Here is a 22,569-nt window from a genome sequence, read left to right on the forward strand (position 1 = left end):
GTTTCACTCAGTCGCCCAGACTGGAGTGCAGTGGCCACTCCAAGCCACTGCAGCCTCAACCTGCTGCTCCGGAAATCCTTCTGCCTCAGCCTTCCAGGTAGCTGGAACTACAGGCGTGCGCTACAACGCCTGGCTAGTTTTTTATTTATTGTAGAGACAAGGTCTCACCAAGTTGCCCAGGCGGGTCTCGAACCTGCGGCAATCCACTCGCCTAAGCCTCCCAAAGTGCTGGGATTACAGGCCAGCCAAGCCTGGCCTATCTTTTTTTTTTTTTTTAAAGAAAAAGTTTGCCAATACCTGGTCTAGTGAAAAAGATGGTAATAATAAGCAGTAATACAAAATGTATTACAAGATGTATTCAACACTGAGACAAGAAAGTAAACAATAAAGTTTTATATCAAAAGGATACAAAATCAGAGAGACAGGAAAAAGCTCCTCAAAGAATTAAAATGTGTGTGTGTGTTTGGAGACAGAGGAAAGACTGTTATAAGGCTTCAAACTCAGCATGTTTAAAACTAATATAATTGCTCCTTTCCTACCACCCTCACCCAAAAAACCCCACCATCTACCCTTCCATCAGTATTCCCAATATCAGGAAACAGTGCATCCATCCAAATAGCTGCACGAGGCCTGATCCTGGACGAGCATCCCTGTCTATTCACTGTCAATCCTCTGAAAACCAGTGAGTCATCAAAGTAACATTCAAACCTCCCAGCTCCACTGCCACTACCCAACACAGACTACCCACAACAACAGCCTAACTAGTCTCTCTCCATGCACGGAATCAATTTTCTACTATGTAACCAGAGGGTTCTTTAAAATGCAAAACCTGTGTTGTCATCCTCTTGAACAAAACTTTTCAAAAAAAATTTTAATCTCTTGGTATCTCCCACCCCACAAAAAAAAGTCACCACCCCACAAAAAAAAGTCACCAGGATAATCAAACTCAAACCCTACAGACAAAATCCACAAGACTGGGAAACAAAGTATCCCCATGAATTTTCAAATACAAGCAGCGTCTGGTTAAATCACCAACTATAGAACTCAGGGTATTATACTTCTATATGCAGTAGAAAATGGGGAGAAGTAATAGGGTGATGGAAGGAGCTGAGGACAGGAGCACTGCCAAATCATGAATGACTAGAGACTTTGGAAAGGCAATTTTGAGAACAGATGCAAATAGAAGAGAATCTTTTATTAGTAATCTTACACACCAACGTTGTAAGGTATGATGGCGCTAGACTCAAAAACAAGGAGCTGAAATCCCTTTCCCGAATAATGTACAATGTACAGAGCTAGAACCAAGAAAATAGGAAGTCCCCTCCCCACCGCCTTTTGTTTTGTCATTTTGTAAAAGTAACAGAAGGAGGAGATCTTGAGTGGTAAAGCAATAAAAGCTACCCTGACCCATCTCTCTCTTCCAAGTTCAGGAAAATCTATCAAAAAATGAACAGAAAAGGATTGACACTGAGTCTCCTGCTAAAAGAATAATGGGTAAATAAGAAACTGAGTGTTGCCACTGAAAGCTTACTGAAAAGACATATACACAACACTGATAAAAACTGTGTCCCAGGAAATGTGAAAGAACATTATCAATTAGAATAAGAAAAACTCAGAAATGGGGTACTAGAAATTAGAAAAGAATTAGAAATAAAAGAAAAAATTATTTCAGAAAGGAAACCTAGGCAAGAATAATCTTAAGAATCAACAGATAACACTCAGCAGAAATAAACTATGTAAAGAAAAAAATTTTAATAAAAAAGGTGAAAATTATCAGAAGAAAAGTGACAATGAAGAAGACAAAAAGTATCCTAAATAAATATAATAAAGAGTCCTCAAAGAAGAAAATCAAAACAATGAAATAGAAAAATAGAAAAAAATTTCTGAAATTAGAAGCCTTGAACTGAAATACTGAAAGAGTATACCCAAGTACCTGGGAAATCAACCCAGGAAAACTAACACTGAGAGATATATACAAGTAAAACTGATGAATTTCCAGAAAGGGAGGGGAGGTAGGGAAGAGGGAAGGAGAAAGAGAAAGGTCTCTGGACATCAGGCAAAAAAATAAACAGTAAAAAAATCAAATAGTCATCAACTCTGACAGCAACATTTTATATCAGAAGATAATGAAGTATCAAGTACAAAATACCCAAGGAAGGAAAATGTGAGTCGGGGAAACTGTCAGGGGAGGGAGGGGCACACCATATCAAAAAGGGTACCTGGGTAATGAATATTTGTATACCTAACCTGAACTGTACCACACATCTTAAAAATAAATAATAAAAATAAATTTTTAAAAATGTGAGTCAAAGATTTTCTATCTAGCCAAAACCACTAAATTTATAGTGAACGAGTGGTAGACCAACTTCTATAAACACAACTCAGGGACTACTGCATATATGAGTTTTTTCTGAGGATCTAATAAAGATTGATCACCACACAACCAAAATAACTGGAGTGACATTATATAAGGTGATGGTGAGCATTAAATTTATTTATCTGTAGAATGGAGATTAAATAGTCCTTATAAGAGATAAAATATAGTACATAATTGTTCCTGCCCTGACAATGTACATACAAAAATAAAGAGGATGGAAAGTATATGCATATGTGAAAAAACAGTGTATTGACTGCTTTACAACTATTAACCGAAGAGAGAAAGAAATTACATCACATCAGATACTAAGGAGAAGTGAATTAGAGAAAAGGTTAAAGCAGTGCTAAGAGAGAAATTTCTAACACCAAATGCATAAATTAAAAAAGAAGGAAAGCCTGAAACTAATAATCAAAACTACCAGCTCAAGAACCTACAAAAAAAGCAAAACAAACTCAAAACAAACAGGAAGAAGTCCTAAAGAATAAAAATAAATGAAACTGAAACAGAAAAGTAGAGAAATTAATGAAAATTAAAACCCATTCTTTGAAAAAATAATCAATAAAATTAACACAAGACTGACTAAAAAGAGAAAGAGAAGACACATTAGCAATGAAAACCACAAGACAGTGAAATTATATTTTCAACGTGCTGAAAGAACCATTAACTTCAAACTCAGAACTCTACTAAAGAAGGAATAATATAACCTGACCTTAAGTACTTCATGATAGAAGTACATATATAATACCCAAAAAAGTTAAAAGCAAACCTACAGAATAGGAGAAAAGATACACATAACATATTATCAGATAAGGGACTTGTAACTAGACTATATAATGAACTGTTACAACTCATTAATAAAAAGACAATTAAGAAATGGGCAAAGATCTAAGTAGACAATTCTCCAAAGAAAACAGACAAATGACCAATAAACACATGAAGACATGCATGTTCAACATCATTAGCCATCAGATAAGTGAAAATCAAAACCACAATGACCTAGCCAGAGCAATTAAGCAGGAAAAAGAAATTAGAGGTATCCAAATAGTAAAAGAGGACGTTAAACTATCCCTCTCCACAGATAATGTGATCTTATACCTACAATACCCTAGGAAGTCTGCCAAAAATCTCCTTACACTGATAAATGACTTCAATAAATCTCTGGACACAAAATTAATGTGTATAAATCTGTTGTATTTCTATATACCAACAATATGCAGGATGAGAACCCCTCCCCCAAAAAAAGTCCCATTCACAATAAACACATCTAACTAAAGAGATGAAAGATCTTTACAATGAGAACTGCAAAACTGTTCAAAGACGACATAAACACATAGAAGAATATCCAACACTCACAGATTAGAAGAATCAATATTGTCAAGATGTTCATTCTATCCAAAGCAATCTACAGATTCAACACAATCCCTATCAAACTACCAGCAACATATTTTACATACCTAGAAAAGACCATACTTAAATTCATATAGAAGGAAAAAAAAAAGAACCTGAATAGCTAAAGTAATTCAAAGCAAAAAGAACAAAACTAGTAGCATCATACTCCTAGACTTCAAACCTTACTAGAAGCCTATAGTAACCAAGAAGGAGTACTTATACCATGATACACAAAACAGACATACAGAACTATCAAACAGGATAGAGAACCTGGAAATAAAGCTAGACCCCAGACAACACCTTTGGGTCCCTTCCCACTATGGGAGCTTTTCTATCCTCTCAATAAATCATGCTTTCTCAAAAAAAAAAAAAGCTACAGACACCTTAACACATCTTTGACAAAGCTGGCAAAAACAAACATTGAGGAAAGGAAACCCTACGAATGGTACTAGGAAAACTGGCTAACCACATGCAGAAGAATGAAACTAGACCTCTACCCATCACCATATGCAAAAATTAACTCAAAATGGATCAAAGACCATTTTAAAACTTCAAACTGTAAGAATCTTAGAAGAAAACTTAAGGAACATTTTTCTGAACACTGGCCTAGACAATGAGTCCATGGCTAAGTCCTCAAAATCAAAAGCAGCAAAAAACTGAAATTGACAGGAGAGACCTTAAAAAGTTTCTGCACAGCAAAGGCAACCATCAAGAGATGAAAGAGACAACCCACAGAATGGGAAAAAATATCTGCAAGCTATGCATCCAACAAAGGCCTAACATTTAGAATCTATAAGGAACTCAAACGAACTGACAGGAAAAAAATAAGTCCATCAAAAAGTGGGCAAAGGGCATGAACAGACATTTCTCAAAGGAAAATATAAAAGCAGCCAAAAAAGCATATGAAAAACTGCTCAGCAACCTTAATCATCACAGAAATGCAAATCAAAACTACAATGCTACACCAATGAGACACCAATGAGATCAGGATAGCTATCATTAAAAAGTCAAAAAACAATAGGTGTTGGTGAGGCTATGGAGAAAAGGGAATGCTTCTACACTGTTGGTGGGAATGTAAGCTAATTCAATCTTTGTGGAAAGTAGAATGGAGATATCTCAAAGAACCAAAAATAGAGCTCAACCTTCTGAGAGCTCTGCCTCAACCTTCTGAGTAGCTCAATCCAGCAATTCCACTCCTGGACATATACCCAAAGGCACACAAACAGCTCTACAAAAAAAGACACCTACATGTGTATATTTACTGAAGCACTATCCACAATAACAAAAACATGGAATCAACCCAGATGCCCATCGAAAGTGGACTGGATAAAGAAAATGTGGCACATATATATGATGGAATAAACAGCCATAAAGAAGAAAATCATGCCCTTTGCTTCAACATGGATGCAGCTGGAGACCATCATTTTAAGTGAACTATCACAGAAACAAAAAAATGATATACTGTATGCTCTCACTCTTTTTTTTTTTTGAGTACGAGTCTCACTCTGTTGCCCAGGCTGGAGTGTAGTGGCATGCTGCTCATGGCCACTGCAGCCTCAACCTGCTGGGCTCAGGTGATCCTTCCAACTCAGTCTTCCAAGTAGCTGGAACCACAGGCACACGTCACCACACCTGGCTAAGTTTTTTTATTTATTGTAGAGGCAAGGTCTCCCCAAGTTGCCCAAGCTGGTCTCAAACCCCTGGACTCAGGCAATCTTTTCATCCCTGCCTCCCAAAGTGCTGGGATTATAGGTGTGAACAACCAAGCCTGGCTATGTTCTCACTCTTGAGAGAGCACTAAACATTGGACACATGGGCACAAGCATGGGAACAAGAGGCACTGGGCACTTCTAAGCAATGGAGGGAGGGAGAGAGGGGAGATAAGGGACATCAAACTACTTATTAGGCACCACCCCTACCATTGGGGGGGGAAGCTCATCAGAAGCCCAAACCTTGCCTCCACACAATATACTTATGTAGTAAATCCTCATATGTAGCCCATGATTCTAAAACAAAAGCTAAAAAATTTACTAAAAACCACAGTGAGACACCTACTAGGATGACTAAAATTAAAAAGACAGATAAGGGCCGGGCTTGGTAGCTCAGCCTGTAATCCCAGCACTTTGGGAGGCCGAGGCAAGTGGCCTGCCTGAGTCCATGGGTTCAAGACCAGCCCGGGGAACTTGGCAAGACCTCGTCTCTACAATAAATAAAAAATTAGCCGGGTATGGTAGCACACACCTGTAGTTCCGGCTACTAGGAAGGCTGAGGTGGAAGGATCACCAGAGCCCAGCAGGTCGATGCTGGAGTGGCTAGGAGCATGCCACTGCACTCCAGCCTGGGTGACAGAATGAGACTCCGACTTAAAAAAAGAAAAAAGACAGATAAGTATATAAGGGAGGATGTGGAGAAATTAGAACCCTCATATACTGTTGTATGCTGCCATTTTGGGAAATAGCCTGGTAGTTCCTAAAAAAAATTAAACATTGAGTTCCCATATAATCCAGCAATTCTACTCCTAGGTATACATCCAAAAGATATGAAAACATGCTTGCACAAAAACTTATGTTTATATAAACTAACGGGTTTTTTGCTCGTTTTGTTTTTTTTGAGTCAGAGTCTTGCTGTGTCATCCAAGTTGGAGTGCAGTGGCACAATCATGGCTTACTTCAGCCTTAACTTTAAGGCCTCAGGAGATCCTTCTGCCTCAACCTTCTGAGTAGCTGGAACTACAGGCATGTGTCTTGAACTCCTGGGCTCAAGCGATTCTCCCGCCTCAGCCTCCCAAAGTGCTGAAATTACAGGGGTGAGCCACCATGTCTACCCTAAACTTATTATATTCGTATCAATGCTATTCATAACTACCCAAATGTCCATCAACTGATTAAATGGATAAATACAATGTTGTATGTATCCATGCAACATATAGGTAGACTATTAACACACACAAAAAAGAATGCAGTACTGATATATACTAATAACATGCAAGAACCACGAAAACATGCTAAGTGAAAGAAGTCAGTCATAAAAGGCCACATATAATAAGTCTGCATCTTTATGAATGTCCAGAATAGGCAAATCTAGAGATATAGAAAGTAGATTAGCAGTTGCTTACACTTAGGGGAGTAGAAGATGTGTGGAGGATACGGAAAGAGGGGTGACTGCTAAAGAGCATGAGATTTATTTCTGTAGTGATATAAATATTCCAAAATTGATTATGGTGATAGTTGTACATGATATACTAAGTCACTGAGTTACACAGTTTAAGTGGATGAAATGTATAGTATGTAAATTATATCAATGCAAATTTTTAAAAAGTATATGCTACCACTTACAAATCAGTCTTGGCAAACGAATGTATAAATAAGTCATATCAAGTCTTCTATAGCTAACTACCAATTAGCAGGAAATACAGGGATCAGAAGGGCATACTAAACAACATCATAGCACTGTAATCAGCAAAATCCAGGATAAACAACCACAATTCTCTAACAGCAACAAGGCAAAAAAGGGGCACAGGCAGTTTGGGAAATGGAGAGGGAGCCTGTAGGTTAAAAAGATAGTTAAGAGAAGACAGTAAGTGAATCTTATCCAGCTATTAATTCAAACAAATTATAATGTGTTTTATAATCCCCCCCTACACACAAGTGCACTCCAATTGTAGGTGTGTGTTACATATAGAAGACAACTGGGGAAATGCGAATAGAGACAGTATATTTAATAGTAAGTTACTACTGTTAATTATATTTAGCTGTAATTTTTTCAATCCCTAACTTTTAAGAATATATAATAAACATATACAGATTAAAGTAGAAAATAAATTTTCTAATACAAGAGAACCCAAACATATATGAAAATTTGATATGACAGATATGGCATTGCAGATCACTGGGAAAAAGACCACAAGGAAAAGGCTAGGCCAACTAATCATCCATGAGGGGAAAATATGAAACTGGATACCTGCTATATCACCATACAGACAAATCTATTACAGAAGGATTGAAAACTTGCAAAAGCAACACTTTCCTTTGAATTTTTAAAGGAAAATATCATTATAATCCCTGAATGGAGAAAGATTTCTTACAGAAGACAAAAAAGTGTTAAAAACAAAAGAATAACTCTGTAAAAATTAAGAACTTCTGTTCTTTAAAAGATTCCACATGGAAAGTGAAGACAAGCAACTGGAAGGATATTTGAAGCATAAATAGTGAATAATGACTATCTGAAATATATATAAAGTACTCCTAAACATCAAAAAGGAAAAGGCAATAGAAAAACATGTGTAAAGACAAGAACAGGCATTTCATAGAATATAAGACAAGAATAGCCAAGCATGAAAAGGTAGTCACAACTTCACTCATCAGGAAAACACAAATTAAAATCAAGTAAAATACCAATAACATCACCCAGTGTTGATAAAGATGTAAAACAACTGGTGAACTGTCAGTTGGTACCATCACTTTTGGGAAAAAATTTGGCAAAATCTGGCAAAGCTGAAAAAATACCCGAAGACACCATAATTCCACTTCAGGGTATAAACCTTACAGCAACTCGCATATATGAGCCAGGAGACATATACAGGTGGTTTCTTGGCATCATTGGTTAACAATATAAAAAATAAAAACAAAAATATTGAAAGCAACCCAAATGCTCATTAAAAGGAGAATATATAAATTGTGGGATATGATGACAATTATTTCTCAGCAATGAGGATACTACAACCAAATGAATGAATCTAGAAATATAATGTTAGATGAACAAAGCAAGTCAAAAAACTTTTCATATTATTTTCATAAAGCAAGCAAGCAAAAGTATCAATACAGACAATATTTCAGGATACAAACAGGTATGGTAAATCTAGAAAAGCAAAGTAATGATTTATATAAACTTGTGACAGTGGATTACCTCTGGGATGATAAAGCTGGAGATGGGAAGAGGGAGGGAAACAAACAGCTTTTCAAGGTACTAAGTATGTTCTAGTTTAGTTGGGAAATGAATTCATAGATAATTTTTTTATTTTCAATTCAAAATTTGTATTTTACATTACTTATTTTTGTATATCGAATGTTACATATTTTTTAATGTTTTAAGAAAAGAAAATAACATTACTGATATACCACTGTGCATTCTGAAGTGTGAATAGTTGTGATCCATTGACATTTTGGCTTCCATTTCACTTGTGCCAGTACCATCAATATACCAAACTGCAGTCCCATCAGACTTTCTTTCTTTCTTTTTAAAAATTATTTATTTATTTTTTTATTTATTGGAGTTGGAATCTTACTCCGACACCCTGGCTGAAGTGCAGTGGCACTCTCACGGCCAGCCCAGTGTCAACCTGCTGGGCTCAGGTGATCCTTCTGCCTCAAGCCTTCCAAGTAGCCAGAACTACAGGCACACGCTACCACACCTGGTTAATTTTTTTTTAATCTGTTGTAGAGATGAGGTCTCACCAGGTTGCCCAGGTTGTTCTCGAACCCGTGGGCTCAGGGAATCCTCTCACCTTGGCCTCCCAAAGTGCTGGGATTACAGGCTTGAGCCACCGCGGCTGGCCACCACCAGACTTCCAATTCACAGAATGTGATGCAAAAAACACTGACAATCTCAATTCCAATCCTATCTTTAATTCAAACTCTCATTCCTCCTCCCATAACACAATCTGCTCTGAGTTACTTGTTCTCAAACTTTAGCCTATATCAGAATAGCCGGCTTATTAAAGCACAGACTGTTGAACTTCATTCTGGGAGTTTTTAAAGCAACAGCCCAGGGGCAAGGCAAAAATTTGTGTTTCTAACAAAATCTCACATGATGTTGATGCTGATGGTGCTGGTCCAAGAACCACACTCCTGAGAACCACTATTCTAGGTTAACATTTACATAAAATATATAATAACACAATCATCATATAATTAGAAAGCATCAAAATCTTACTGAACAGTTTTCCTCCAAGGTAATTATAAACAATGTAAATTACTCAACGCATCCTGAATACAAATATATTGGACAAATTACATTAGTGTACTATCTCATAATGGCACTGAAAAATGGTTAGAAATGTCTGCTCTGGGGAGCCTCTCTCAACTATTCTGGTTTGGGGGCAGCCCCCCAAAAGGAAACATCTGCTTTGGATTCAGCCTGGGTTTGAATCCTGGCTCCCCCATGTGCAAACTTTATTGTATTTTGGGACTGTTACTGGACTCTCTACTTCAGTTTCTTTATCTATAAAATGAAGATAATGGCCAGGTACGGTGGCTCAAGCCTGTAATACCAGCACTTTGGGAGGCCAAGGTGAGCGGATTGCCTGAACCCACGGGTTCAAGAACAGCATGAGCAACTTGGGGAGACCTCATCTCTACAATAAATCAAAAAATTAGTCAGTAACACACTCTTGTAGTTTCAGCTACTTGGAAAGCTGAGGCAGAAGGATTGTCTGAGCCCAGCAGGTCAAAGCTGGGGTGGCCGTGAGTGTGCTACTGCACTCCAGCTTGGGCGATGGAGTGAGACTCCAATTCAAGAAAAAGAAGATAATAATGCCTCATGGGCTTACTGAGACAAATTAATCAAAGTCATATTAAATGATCATAACAGGAGCAGCACCTGGCACACAGAAAGCCCCCAACAAATGCTAGCTATCTTCATTATTAATGGACACTACTCATTCCCCTATATTCTACATGTGTTAGGTTCAATGTCTCATCTATTTCTGTATCACTTCTATCCAACTGTAGTAAAGGTTTATCCCATCTAGCCATGTCCCTTGTGTCCATTTTCATTTCTGTCACCATTTCTCTCTCACATTCATTGAGGACTCTAGCAGCTGGCTCGTTTTCCTCTCCAACCAAGTCCTGACAATATCACTGCTGTTTTCAACAACTCTTCAAAGAGCCCAGTTCATGAGGCTACCCAGGCACAGAGTGATGCTCTTTTTCCCCCTAAGTTTCAGTTTCACCATGACTCAAGATTCTGTGGCGATCCTTTCATCAAGAACCAGCTATATATCTGTCAGTCTAACTAGGATAAATTTTGGATGCTTTACATTTCATTAAAATATGTCGACGTGTTCACCACTTTACATCAAATGGGTAGTTTTTCTCTTAGACACTATTGCACTGTTCTCTAACTTGGGGAACCCCTGACCCTAGCAGCAAAACTCTAATAACCAGATCCAACTTAAAGTACTGAGCAATTTCCCATTAATTAGTCATTTGACAGACTGACCTACATCCACAAAGATTACTTGAATCCCTTAACTCCTTGATTTTCTCCAAATCTATTCAATCTCTTTCTGTTTTTGCTTCCTTCTTACCCAGTCCCCATACTTCGTCAACTCTGCCCCCTATACTTTCATTCTGTTGCCCTGGCAAAAAGTTAACTTTGGGTTGCTTCAATTTTCACTCCAAAAACTAGGTTGCTAAGTGTTGCAAAAGAAAAAAATTACTCAATCTCCACTATGGATATTACAAATTCTAGGTCTCTAACTTCAATTAAGCTTTCAATGCTTACTGTTTGGAAATCTTCCTTAGTTAGATTTTGCACAAAAAACTACTGTTCTCCATATCCTCCTTCCTCTCAGTAAAAGATCGGGCCTCCTATTTATTGAGAAAACAAAAACCTTCAGATAGTAGCAACTCCCTCAACTTCCTATCATGCACACCCAAATCTCCCAACCCTATCCCAATAACCTGTATCCTCAAACATCCTTGTCTCTTCATCCTATCACAATGACAGTGCAAGAGATAACTGTACACTGAATCTTGTAGCTCCTCATGAACTGTCCCCTTGCTTCATCAATGATCCTCTCTCCCATCCCATTTTTCAGCCTCTATTTCCCATCATCATGAGTCTACCCATGTCTTTTAATTTTAAAAAAGCCCTTCCTCAAACTACATTTTCTTCTACCGTCCTCCTTTGCCAAATTTCTTGAAAAAGTGATCCACACTGTCTTCAATTCCACCTATTTAGCTCACTCTATCCAAAATTCCATTGACATTGCTCTTGTCAAAATCATCAGCCATCTTCTATTCATGGGACACAATTCTTATTTGCATGGAGCACAAAAATACTGCTGACCATTCACTCGTTCTTACCTCCTTGACTTCCATCATGTCATAATCCTGGTTTCCATCCTCTTTGACTTTCCTCCTCCATCCATCCATGCATGTTGCTCTTTTCTGGGTTCTCTCTACAACCCACTCTAAAAACCCTTTCCTAGCTTATCATATACAAGGGAGCCCCCAAAAAACAGAATTATTTGTTGAAGGACAGGTTCCTTGTAGTATATATAGGCTTTCCCCACTAGGTAAGTGTTCTAGAAACCCATCAGCAGCAATGTGTCAGCTAGCATTGTGAGAGGCTGCATTCAGCTTCAGTGAATTTTTTTTGGAGATTTTTTTTTCAATGTATTTGCCCATTTCATGAGATGGGTGATTTACAAGTGCACTTGTCCACATGGTGCTGAGTGTTCAGCAGTTTTTGACTAAAACTGGAATGCCCCCCACTCACCATGCCCTACCCTCCCTATTTACCTGATCTTGGGCAGAGCGACTTTTTTTTTTTTGTTTCCCCAGATGAAAAAAGTCCTCAAACAAAAACATTTTGTCAGTGTGGAAAATGTGAAACAAAAACGGCAAAAGCACTAAAAGGCATTAAAATTGACAAGTTCATACACTGTTTTGAGCAGTGGAAAAAGCTTCTTGATAGGTGTATTGCATCAAATGTAGAGTACTTTGAAGGTGACTGAAGTTTAAACATGTAAGAATAAATACACAATTTTTTATAAATAAGTTCTGGATTTTTGGGGGTCCCCCTTGTATATTGCCATGGCTTCAATTATCAACTATATACTGTTAAACTCTGGATCATCCAGATTTGTTTCTTGATGAATTCTAAATGGTGCAGTGATGTATAACTTTTCAGTAGGTTAGAAACAGAATACATGTAATATGAAAAATCTAGTTAGTCTTTAAATATGGGGAAGTATTTATATCTTGCATTTAAAATAGTATCATATAGTAGCTTGCTATTAGCATATCATTTTGCTAACCTGTATATATCATAGGTTGTGATTAATCAGTATATCAAAGTGGAACTATTCCTTTTTTGTCATGACCACTTTGAAATATAATTAACTTACCATACAATTTACCTATTTAAAGTGGGCTGTTCAACATTTTAGTATATTTAGCATATTTCACTGAGCTGTCAACTATCACCACAATCAATTCTATAATATTGTCACTGCTACATAAAGAAATCTTGTATCCTTTAGTAGTCGCTCCCCTTTCTATCCATCCCCCCCCCCAGTCTTACACAATCACTAATCTACTTTTTGTCTCTACAGATTTGCCAATGTGGACAGAAAGTTTCATGTCAGATGTGAACCATCCCTTCAACTATAGCTCCCTTTGGTCACATTCTTTAAATAAACAACTATTTCTAAGTAAACAGATTTTGGTGTATTCTGCAAGTCCATTACACTAACCTTGGAAATTTAAGCAGCTTAAAACATTAAGCCCAGATCTTTCAGCTAATGTGTCTCTTGGATATGCCCACAAGTTGTTAAGATATTCAAAACTGAGCTCATAATCTTCCTCCCTGATCTTCATCTACTGTTCTTACCCTATCTTTAGATAACAGTACTCTTTAAAAGTGGAATATTAAACTACCTCAAAAAGTGTTTCTAAGAACTAAATGAAATAAACATTAATAAAAGCAACCAGCATGGGTTTGTGTCACAAAGCAGGTAGTCGTCAATGTTTGTTTCCCTTTTCTGTATACAAGTGGTAATCTCCATTTCCAACTTTAATGTTATTACTTCTCCTGTCCATTGAGGTTTTAACATTAATAATTTTATTTTTCATTTCTACCCCTTTGTACCTGGAGACATCTCGCGGATCACCTACCAGCAACTTGATGGTACTTGTTTACAAAATAGTGAAAAACAAGTCAATTCATATTAAACAGTATGGCATTGGAACCAATTATTTTATTTTAGTATTTGGCTTATAATGAAATTCTGGACATTGAGGAACTTATTTATGATAAAAAAGTCAAAATTCTATATCTTATATTTTTCTAACGTGTGGTAACGTGTGAATCAGTCACCAACATGTACTGCAGGATAACTGATATATGTTGTACAACAGTAATTTGTTTAACATCTCCTACTTGGGACTTTTCTATTCCAGCGGACAACGCAGTCTTGGTTTCTTCCTCCCACATTAAACAATGGATTCATCAACATAAATTGCCTGATCTGCTATGAAATACTGCAAAAATTTTGAATCACTGTATTCCAAATAATTATTAGTCTTTTGAATATAAGTTCTGCTTGTCCCATCACTTGACGCCGGTGTCTTGAAATGAAGCATCCAGAAGATGTGCATAAACCTTTCTTCTGAATGTTTCTAAAGAGTATTTACTATTGAAAGCAGCTGACCAATACTCTTGCAAATTTGGTGCTTCAGTCATTCCCATATTTAGAATAACTGTGATACAAGCTAAAAATTCCTGTTGCCAATATCATGCCACTTACGCTAAATCAATTTGTGTGATAGTTGTTTTCTTATTTTTTCATCCACATAATGATTTGTTTCTTTTATTCCACTACCCACTAATTCATTTGTAAAATACAAAGTGAAATTAGTCAACTGGTTCTCTTATATTACTTGCTATTTGTGGTCCTGTAGTTTGAAGACCTACAACAAAATTTATTATCCCTGGAATACTGTCTTTTTCTGCAACATCTTCCCATTCTTCACTTGTCAATAAGTTGTCTTCTACTATCACTTTTACATTTGCCTGTTTCCTTTGTGGTGGGATGATATCACTATCGCTACTATCATTTTCTTCCCCATCAATGTTTATTTTTTCTAACTTATCTGTATAAAAGTCTGAATCTAACTCATCATCGCTGCTGCTTATAACTCTCACTTTTGTCTTTTCATTTTGCCATTGTCCTGCAAACTAAAATGGATTAAAAAATTTCTAATTGTGAATTATGAAACCATGAAATGAAATTTATATTATTCCAACTTAGTGCAGATAGATATGTGCAATCTGTGCCACTCAATACTTTCATACCATCTGCCTCTGTCTTCAACTTTGAAAGTCTCTTTCTTTTAAGGCTACAGTAACTTGCTTATCTGTCTTTTCAAGTTATGCCATATGATACAAAGGGTATACCCACAGTTGCCTCTTTTATACAAACGTTTTTTATCGCTACCTTCTGTTACAAACTGTTGGTGTCACTGTGAAAGCATTTCACATATTCTCTTTCTACCTAATGCCAGCTGATTTTTTTAACATATATCTCAGTACATAGTCCATCTCTTTATTTGCTTTTTTGTGCAATTTGAATGGAAAACTTCAATGAAGCATATATTTTTGAAAAATTTGCACTTGTATAAATTTTTCCAGCATAATCACCAGCAATCTCTTAATGTCCCCTGATAGGGGACATCAGCGTGGATTGCTAGATTTACAATGTCCCCTCAGAAGCGGCATCCAAATGCAAAGGGCTAGCACAAATAGCTTGGTCTATTACAGTAATATTTTTTTTAAAACTTCCTAAAGTTTTAGTTCCTTCTTAAAATGATTAAATCACCTTAAAATACTTATTTTACAGCCTTTCTCTGATTATCTCTATTGCTTGTTTCTTAGGAAACAAGACTGATGTTTTTGGTGTATGTACATTACCTGTGAAAAATTTATTTCCTTGTGTGTTTCATAATTTTGGATTACGAACCTGTTTTCTTTCTGTGCTCATGAGACTGTCCAAAATTCGAAACATTTAATCTCCTCTCTATAATAGTAAGTAAAAAGCAAATGACTTAAAATCTAAATACCAGAAATTATATTAATTATAAATTTTATTAAATTTTCTATTTGAATAGTATCATCTCTGGAAAACAAGCATTATTTTGATCTAAAAAGTCTTGTCTATTACAGGAAATTAAGAATGAATAGGAAACTTCAAAGGAAGTCCCCCTGGTTTGCTAGTTACATTTAAAATAAAATGAGGGAGGTGAAGTTTAATAGTCAATATAAAAAAATTAAAGCCTATTTTAACTACCCCCCAAAAGCTATTTCAATTCCATTGTAGAGAGAAATCATCACTACATCAATATTCTAGATATCAACTATCATTTTTTTTACACTGTGATCAAATAGGTTTCAACAACTATCATTTTAAAAAGTTAAGGAGGTAGTGAGATTTTTCACTTTAAAACCTGAAATGGAATTCCTTTTTTGTTGCTGTTGTTAAAGTTCTGACTGGAATAAGAACACTGGAAGGACAGGACTAAAATACAGAACTTTGGTCTTAAGAGTTTATAATTTTAGAGAAATACCATGAAATAATTTAATGCAAGAAGAATACGAATCAAATTAGAGAAAGGAGAACTAATACTAATTAGGAATATTTTCCTTATCTTGATTGTGGTGATGGTTTCGTAAGTGTACACGTGTCAGAACATGTCAAATTGTGTACATTAAATATGTACAGTTTTATTGTATGTTAATTTTACTTCAATAAAGCTGCCTTTTAAAAACTAAGTCTTATAAATAAAATGCGATCAAACTGCAAAAAATTATATCCTTATGTATCCCCTTAGGTACTAAAGCCTCAAAAGTGATGCATGGAAAGAGCCTATGAGGGGCTCTGCCATCAACTAACTAGCTATGCAATCCTAAACATATTACTTAACTCTCAGAAACCCTGAGTCCTCATCTAAGAAATGAAGATAATCAGTCTAGGAAACATAGAAGATCTCATCTCCACAAAAAATAAAAAAATTAGCTGGGCATGGTGGTGTGCACCTATAGTCCTGGTTACTCAGGAAGTTGAAGAGGGAAGAATGCCTGAACCCAGGAGGTTGAAGCTGTGGAGACCCACGATGGCGCCACTGCACTCCAGCTGGGGTGACAAAGTAAGACACTGCCTCAAAAAAATAATGAATTAATGTTCTTCTACTACCAAATATAAAGAACCTAGCATGTGAGTCACACATGCATACATCACACATGCCACCATTATATGCATACTATTGCAGACTGCCAAGAATTTAGACAGATCTTATTATATGAATTTTTTAGGCTGAATGTGATTGGCTCAAGCCTGTAATCCCAGCACTTTGGGAGGCCAAGGTGGGAGGATTGCTTGAGCCAAGGAGATTAAGGGCCACCATAACCTGTTTACCATAGACCATGCCACTATTCTTTCTGTAACTTCAAGATGGTTAAAAGTATCAACTTTCTATTTCTTTGAGTTTTTATATTCTGTATGGCCCCCACGCCCATATGCACATTAATAAAATTTGTATGCCCTTTTCTCCTGGAGGAAACAACAACAACAACAACAAACAGCCTGGGCAATACAGTGAGACCCTGTCTCCACACAAGAAAGTTAAAAATTAGCCAGGTGTGGTAGTGCGCACCTATAGTATACCTTCTTTGGGGAACTGTCTATTAAAGTCTGCTTTAATTTTTAAATTGGATCATTTGTCTTTTTTTTTTTCCCAGTACTAGATGCAAACACTTTAATGAAGTGTTTTTGTATTGTTGAGTTGTACTTCTTCAAAAATTCTGGACACAAGTCCCTTATCAGATATATGATTCGAAAATATTCTCTCCCATTTGTGGGTTGCTTTTCTACTTGTTAATGATGTCTTTTGAACCACAAAGGATTTTGATTTTGATAAAGTTCAATTTATCTACATTTCCTTTTGCCATTAGTGCTTTCACTGTCATATTAAGAAACTACTACTGAGGTTAAAAAGACCTATATCAATATTTTCTTCTGAGAGGTTTATACTTTTAGATCTCTGAGTTAATTTTTACATATGGTGTGTGGAGGGAGGTCAAATATTCTTCTGCATGCAGCTAGTCAGTTGCTCCATTTGTTGAAGAAATTACTATTTCCTTGTTGCACTGCTTTGCCACCCTTGTTAAAAATCTATTGACCTATCCCCCCAAATCAACTATAAATGTGAGAGTTCAACTTCTGGACTTGCAATTTCATTCCTTTGGTCATATTTATCCTTATTCCAGTACCTAACAGTCTAGGTTTACAGTAAGTTGTGAAATTGCTAAATACAAGTCCCACAACTTAGTTCTTTTTCAAGATTGTTTTAGTTATCCAGGGTCCTTTGCAATTCCATATTAGTTTCAGAATTAACATCTGCAAAAAATAAATATTTTTAAAAGTATTATGGACTTTGCAGCAACTTGGACTTAGAGTCTATAATACTCAGTGATCTATTATAGAAACAAAGATCTAAGTACCACATGTACTCACTCATGAGTAGACCCTGAACATTTACCATAATACTATAAAAAAGGGACTGGCAGTAGTAGGACTGCCAGGGGAGGGCAAGGGGTCACATAACATCAATAAAGGTAACTTATCTCAAATCAAGTGAAGTGGGAACCTGTATGATGACCATTTATGTACCTAACCCTGAATTGTATTCCACATACTTAAAAAAGAAAAAGAAAAAGAAAGGGAGGGAGAAAGGGAGGATAAAGAATAGCAAAAAGAAAAACCAAATGGACTCGGTGGCTCAGCCTGTAATCCCGCGCCTTTGGGAGGCTGAGGTGAGTGGATTGCCTGGGCAGCGAAACCTCATCTCTACAAAAAAATCAGCCGGGCATGGTAGCGCATGCCTGTAATTCCAGCTACTTGGAAGGCTGAGGCGGAAGGATCACCGGAGCCCAGCAGGTCGAGGCTGCGGTGACCGGGAGCGGCCACTGCACTCCAGTCTGGGTGACAGAGTGAGACTCCAACTCAAAAAAAAAAAAGAAAAGAAAAGAAAAACCAGTTTGGATTTTAAGGGAATTGTATTGAATCTGTAGGTCACTTGGGGAATGTTGCAGTTTAGCAATACTAACTCTTCCAAGCCATAAACATAAAAAAACTTCCTGTTTATATAGATCTTTAATTTATTTCAATGAAATTGTCATTTTCAGTGTACAAGTCTTACAGTTTTGTTAAATTTATTTCGAAGTGTAATGCTATTGTAAGAGAATTATCTTCCTAATTTTCAGAATGTCTATTGCTCATATATTGAAATACAAATGATTTTTTATATTGATCTTGTATCCTGTGACTACTTGAACCCATTTATGAGCTCTAAAACTCTTTTGGTGGGTTCCTTAGAATTGTCTATACAGGTCATATTATCTGCCAATAGAGATAGTTTTACTTCTTCCTTCTCAACCTGGGTATCTTTATTTCTTTTTCTTGCCCAACTGTCCTGGTTAGAAAATCCAGCACATAGCTGAATAGGAAGAGCAACAATGAATATTTCTGTCTTATTCCTGACATTAGGAGAGAACTTTTCATCTTTTACCATATTTAATGTAAGCTGTGCATTTTCATGGATGTCCATGATCTTCATCAAGAGAACATTCCTAGTCTGAATGTTTTTATTATGAAAGGGTGTTGGATTTTGTCAAATACCTTTTTTTCCCCATCTATTGAGATGGTCATTTGGTTTTTGTCCTTGATTAATATGGTATAATTACACTGATTGATTTTCATACACTGAATCAGCCTTACGTTCCAGGGATAAATCCCACTTGGTCATGGTGTATAATCCTTTTTATATGTTGCATTCAGTATGTTACCTGTCTGTGGTGGGTATGTGTCTATATTCTTAAAAGGCACTGGTCTGTCATTTTCTTTCCTGGTGATGTATTTGTCTGGTTTTAGTAATAGCATGATACTGATCTCACAGAATGAGTTGGAAATGTTCCTGTCCCTCCAATTTGTGGAAGAGTTTGTGGAGAATTGGTGCTAATTCTGTAAATATTTGGTAGAATTCAAAAGATAGACTTTTTTGTGGGAAGTTTCTTCATTATGGATTCCATTTCTTTACTTGTTATAGATCTATTCAGATTTCCTATTTCTTCCTGAATCATTTCTGGTAGGTTGTGTCTTTTTTTAGAAACTTTTCAGTTTCATCTAGATTATCCAATTTGTTGTCAAATAGTTGTTCACAGTATTCTCTTAATATCCTCTTATTTCTGTAAGATTGGTAGTAATGTCTCCCCTTTCATTCCCAAGTTTAGTAACTTAAGTCTAGTGAAAGGCTTGTCAATTTTGTGACATTTGTAAAGAACCAACTTTTGTTTTCATTGATTTTTCTCTATTATTTTCTATTCACGTACATTTACTTTCTCTCTAATCTTTATTTCCTTCTTTCTGCTAGCTTTAAGTTATTTTGCACTTATCTTTCTTACAGTTTCTTAAGATAAATGTTTAGGTTTTTGATTTTCTCATTCCCTTGTGATTTCTTGACCCACTGGTTATTTAGGAGTATGCTATTTAACTTACACATTATTTATGAATTTGTGAAATTTCTTTCTGTTAATGATTTCTAATTTTGTTTCACTGTCAACAGAAATCATACTCAGTGTGATCTAAATATTTTTTTATTTGTTGAGACTTCTTTAATGAAATAACACAACATATAATCTAGCCTGCAGAATGTTTCCCATTCTATGTTCCATGTTTTACTTTAAGAAGACAGAGCTTCTGCTGTTGTTGGGATGGCATGTTCTACAGAAGTCTGTTACATAGCCAAAACAATCTTGAAAAGGAGGAACAAAATTGGAGAATTTATATAAGCGGATTCTAGGACTTACATTGTAAGGCTACCACAATAAAGACATTGAGGTAATGCCATAAAGACAGACATACAGATGAATAAAACTGCACAGAGTTCATAAATAGACCTATAAATACACAGTCAATTGATTTTCAACAAGTGACGAGGTAATTCAAAGGGAACTGGAAGAGTTGCATCAACTCTTATCTCATAATATAAATACTAATACAAGATGAATCATACACCTAAATGTAAAAGCTAAGAAACGAACAAATTCTAGAAAAATAAAAGAGAAAAATCATTGCATTAGAGAAACACTGGGGTACTTAACAGTTCTAGATAAAACATAAAAAATAAAAATATTTCTTGGCTAGGCACAGGGGCTCATGCTTGTAACCCTAGTACTTTGGGAGGCCAAGGTGGGAGGATTGCTTGAGCCCAGGAGTTCAAGAGTAGCCTGGGCAACATAGTGAGACCTTGCCTCTACAAAAATAAAAAAAATTAGCCAGGCATGGTGGCACACACTTGTGGGCAGAGCTACTTGAGAGGCTGAGGCAGAAGAATCTCCTGAGCCAAGAAAGTCAAGATTGTGGTGAGCCATGATCATGCCACCAAATTCTAGTCTGGATGGCAGAGATCCTGAGTCTCTCTCTCTCTCTCTCTCTATATATATATGTATTAAAAGAAAATACACACACACACACACACACACACACACACACACACACACGTGTGTGTGTTTGTGTGTGTTATTTTCTTTTAATAAGACACAGAAAGTGCCAGCCATTTCAAAATGTTGATAAAGCAGAAAGGATTAAGATGGCCAATGGAAAGCAGCTGAGTATGTTTTTCATATGGCATAAACCAAGATAGAGTTTCCTCAGTATCCAGAGTGGAACAGGACCACAGCAGGCCCCACAACTCCATCAAAGAAGTGATAATAACCACTACAGCATAGAAGAGATAAGTCAATTGACCTGGGTTGGAACTAGCTAGAATCTAACTGGGGTCATGTCACAGGCCACGAGACGACTCCAGTGCTCTGGGAGAGCATTACCCCAGTGACCGAGGACTCCCTCCCAATTCCCACTGGGGTAGCCAAGAGTGCACATGGGTGGGGAGCTTGAGCTACCTCAAAGACTAGACTTAAAACAGAGAATTTGAATAATCCCCATAGTCTCAACCAATTTCTAGGTTGGCTGGGCAATTCTTTGGAGCAACACATGCCAAGCAGAAAGCCCACAGCCACCACTGCAGTTGGCTCTGTTCTTCAAGTGTCACCTCTGAGCTGGAGGTCAACAGCATGGCCCATCACATTCGATATAATACCTCAGCTTTGTGGAAGGTCTGATACCAGACTCCAGCTAACAACACTATCCAAGCCATGTGATACACCACAAATTAAGTCTCAATAAATTTAAAAACATCAAAATCATAATCAAGCACCTTCTCAGACCACAGTGGACTAAAACTAGAATTTAACTTCAAGAAGAACTTGCAAAGTAAAACAAATATATAGAAGTTAAACAATCTGCTCCTGAATGGTCCTTGGGCCTACAATGAAATCATGATGGAAATTTAAAAATTCCTCAAAATGAATGACAACGATGAAACAAGTTATCAAAACCTCTGGGACACAGCCAAAGCTGTGCTCAAAGGAAACTGTATACCTCCCTCCCCTCCCTCCCTCCCTCCCCCTCCTTGCCCCCAAACGCCTACGCCATCTCCACCTTTGGAGTACCCTGAACCCAGCAGGAGCTGGACTCCGGCACAGCCTGGGCAAATGGGCAAATTGGTGAGCCCTTGTCTGTACACCAAAATTTTAAAAAAAAAAGGCTGGAAGAAAAAAAAAAAGACAAGATACAACTGATAGACCACTAGCTTTAGTAAGAAACAAAGAGAAAAGATCACTAGCACAATCAAAAAAATAAAACATTTTTAAAAATTAGCACAATCAGAAATGAAAACAGAGACATTACAATTGATACAATGGAAATACAAAAGAGCAGAGATTATTATGAACACTTTTATGCAAATAAACTAGACAATCTAAAGGAAATGGATAAATTAGAAACAGAAACCCTGAACAGACTAATAACAAGTAGCTAGATTCAAACAGTAATTAAAAGTCCCCCAACAACAAAAAGTCTAGGACCTGCTGGGTTCACAGCTGAATTCTACCAGACTTTCAAA

Source organism: Carlito syrichta, unplaced genomic scaffold (assembly GCF_000164805.1).
Source record: "Carlito syrichta isolate Samal-C Ts95f unplaced genomic scaffold, Tarsius_syrichta-2.0.1 Scaffold305878, whole genome shotgun sequence".
NCBI lineage: Eukaryota > Metazoa > Chordata > Mammalia > Primates > Tarsiidae > Carlito > Carlito syrichta.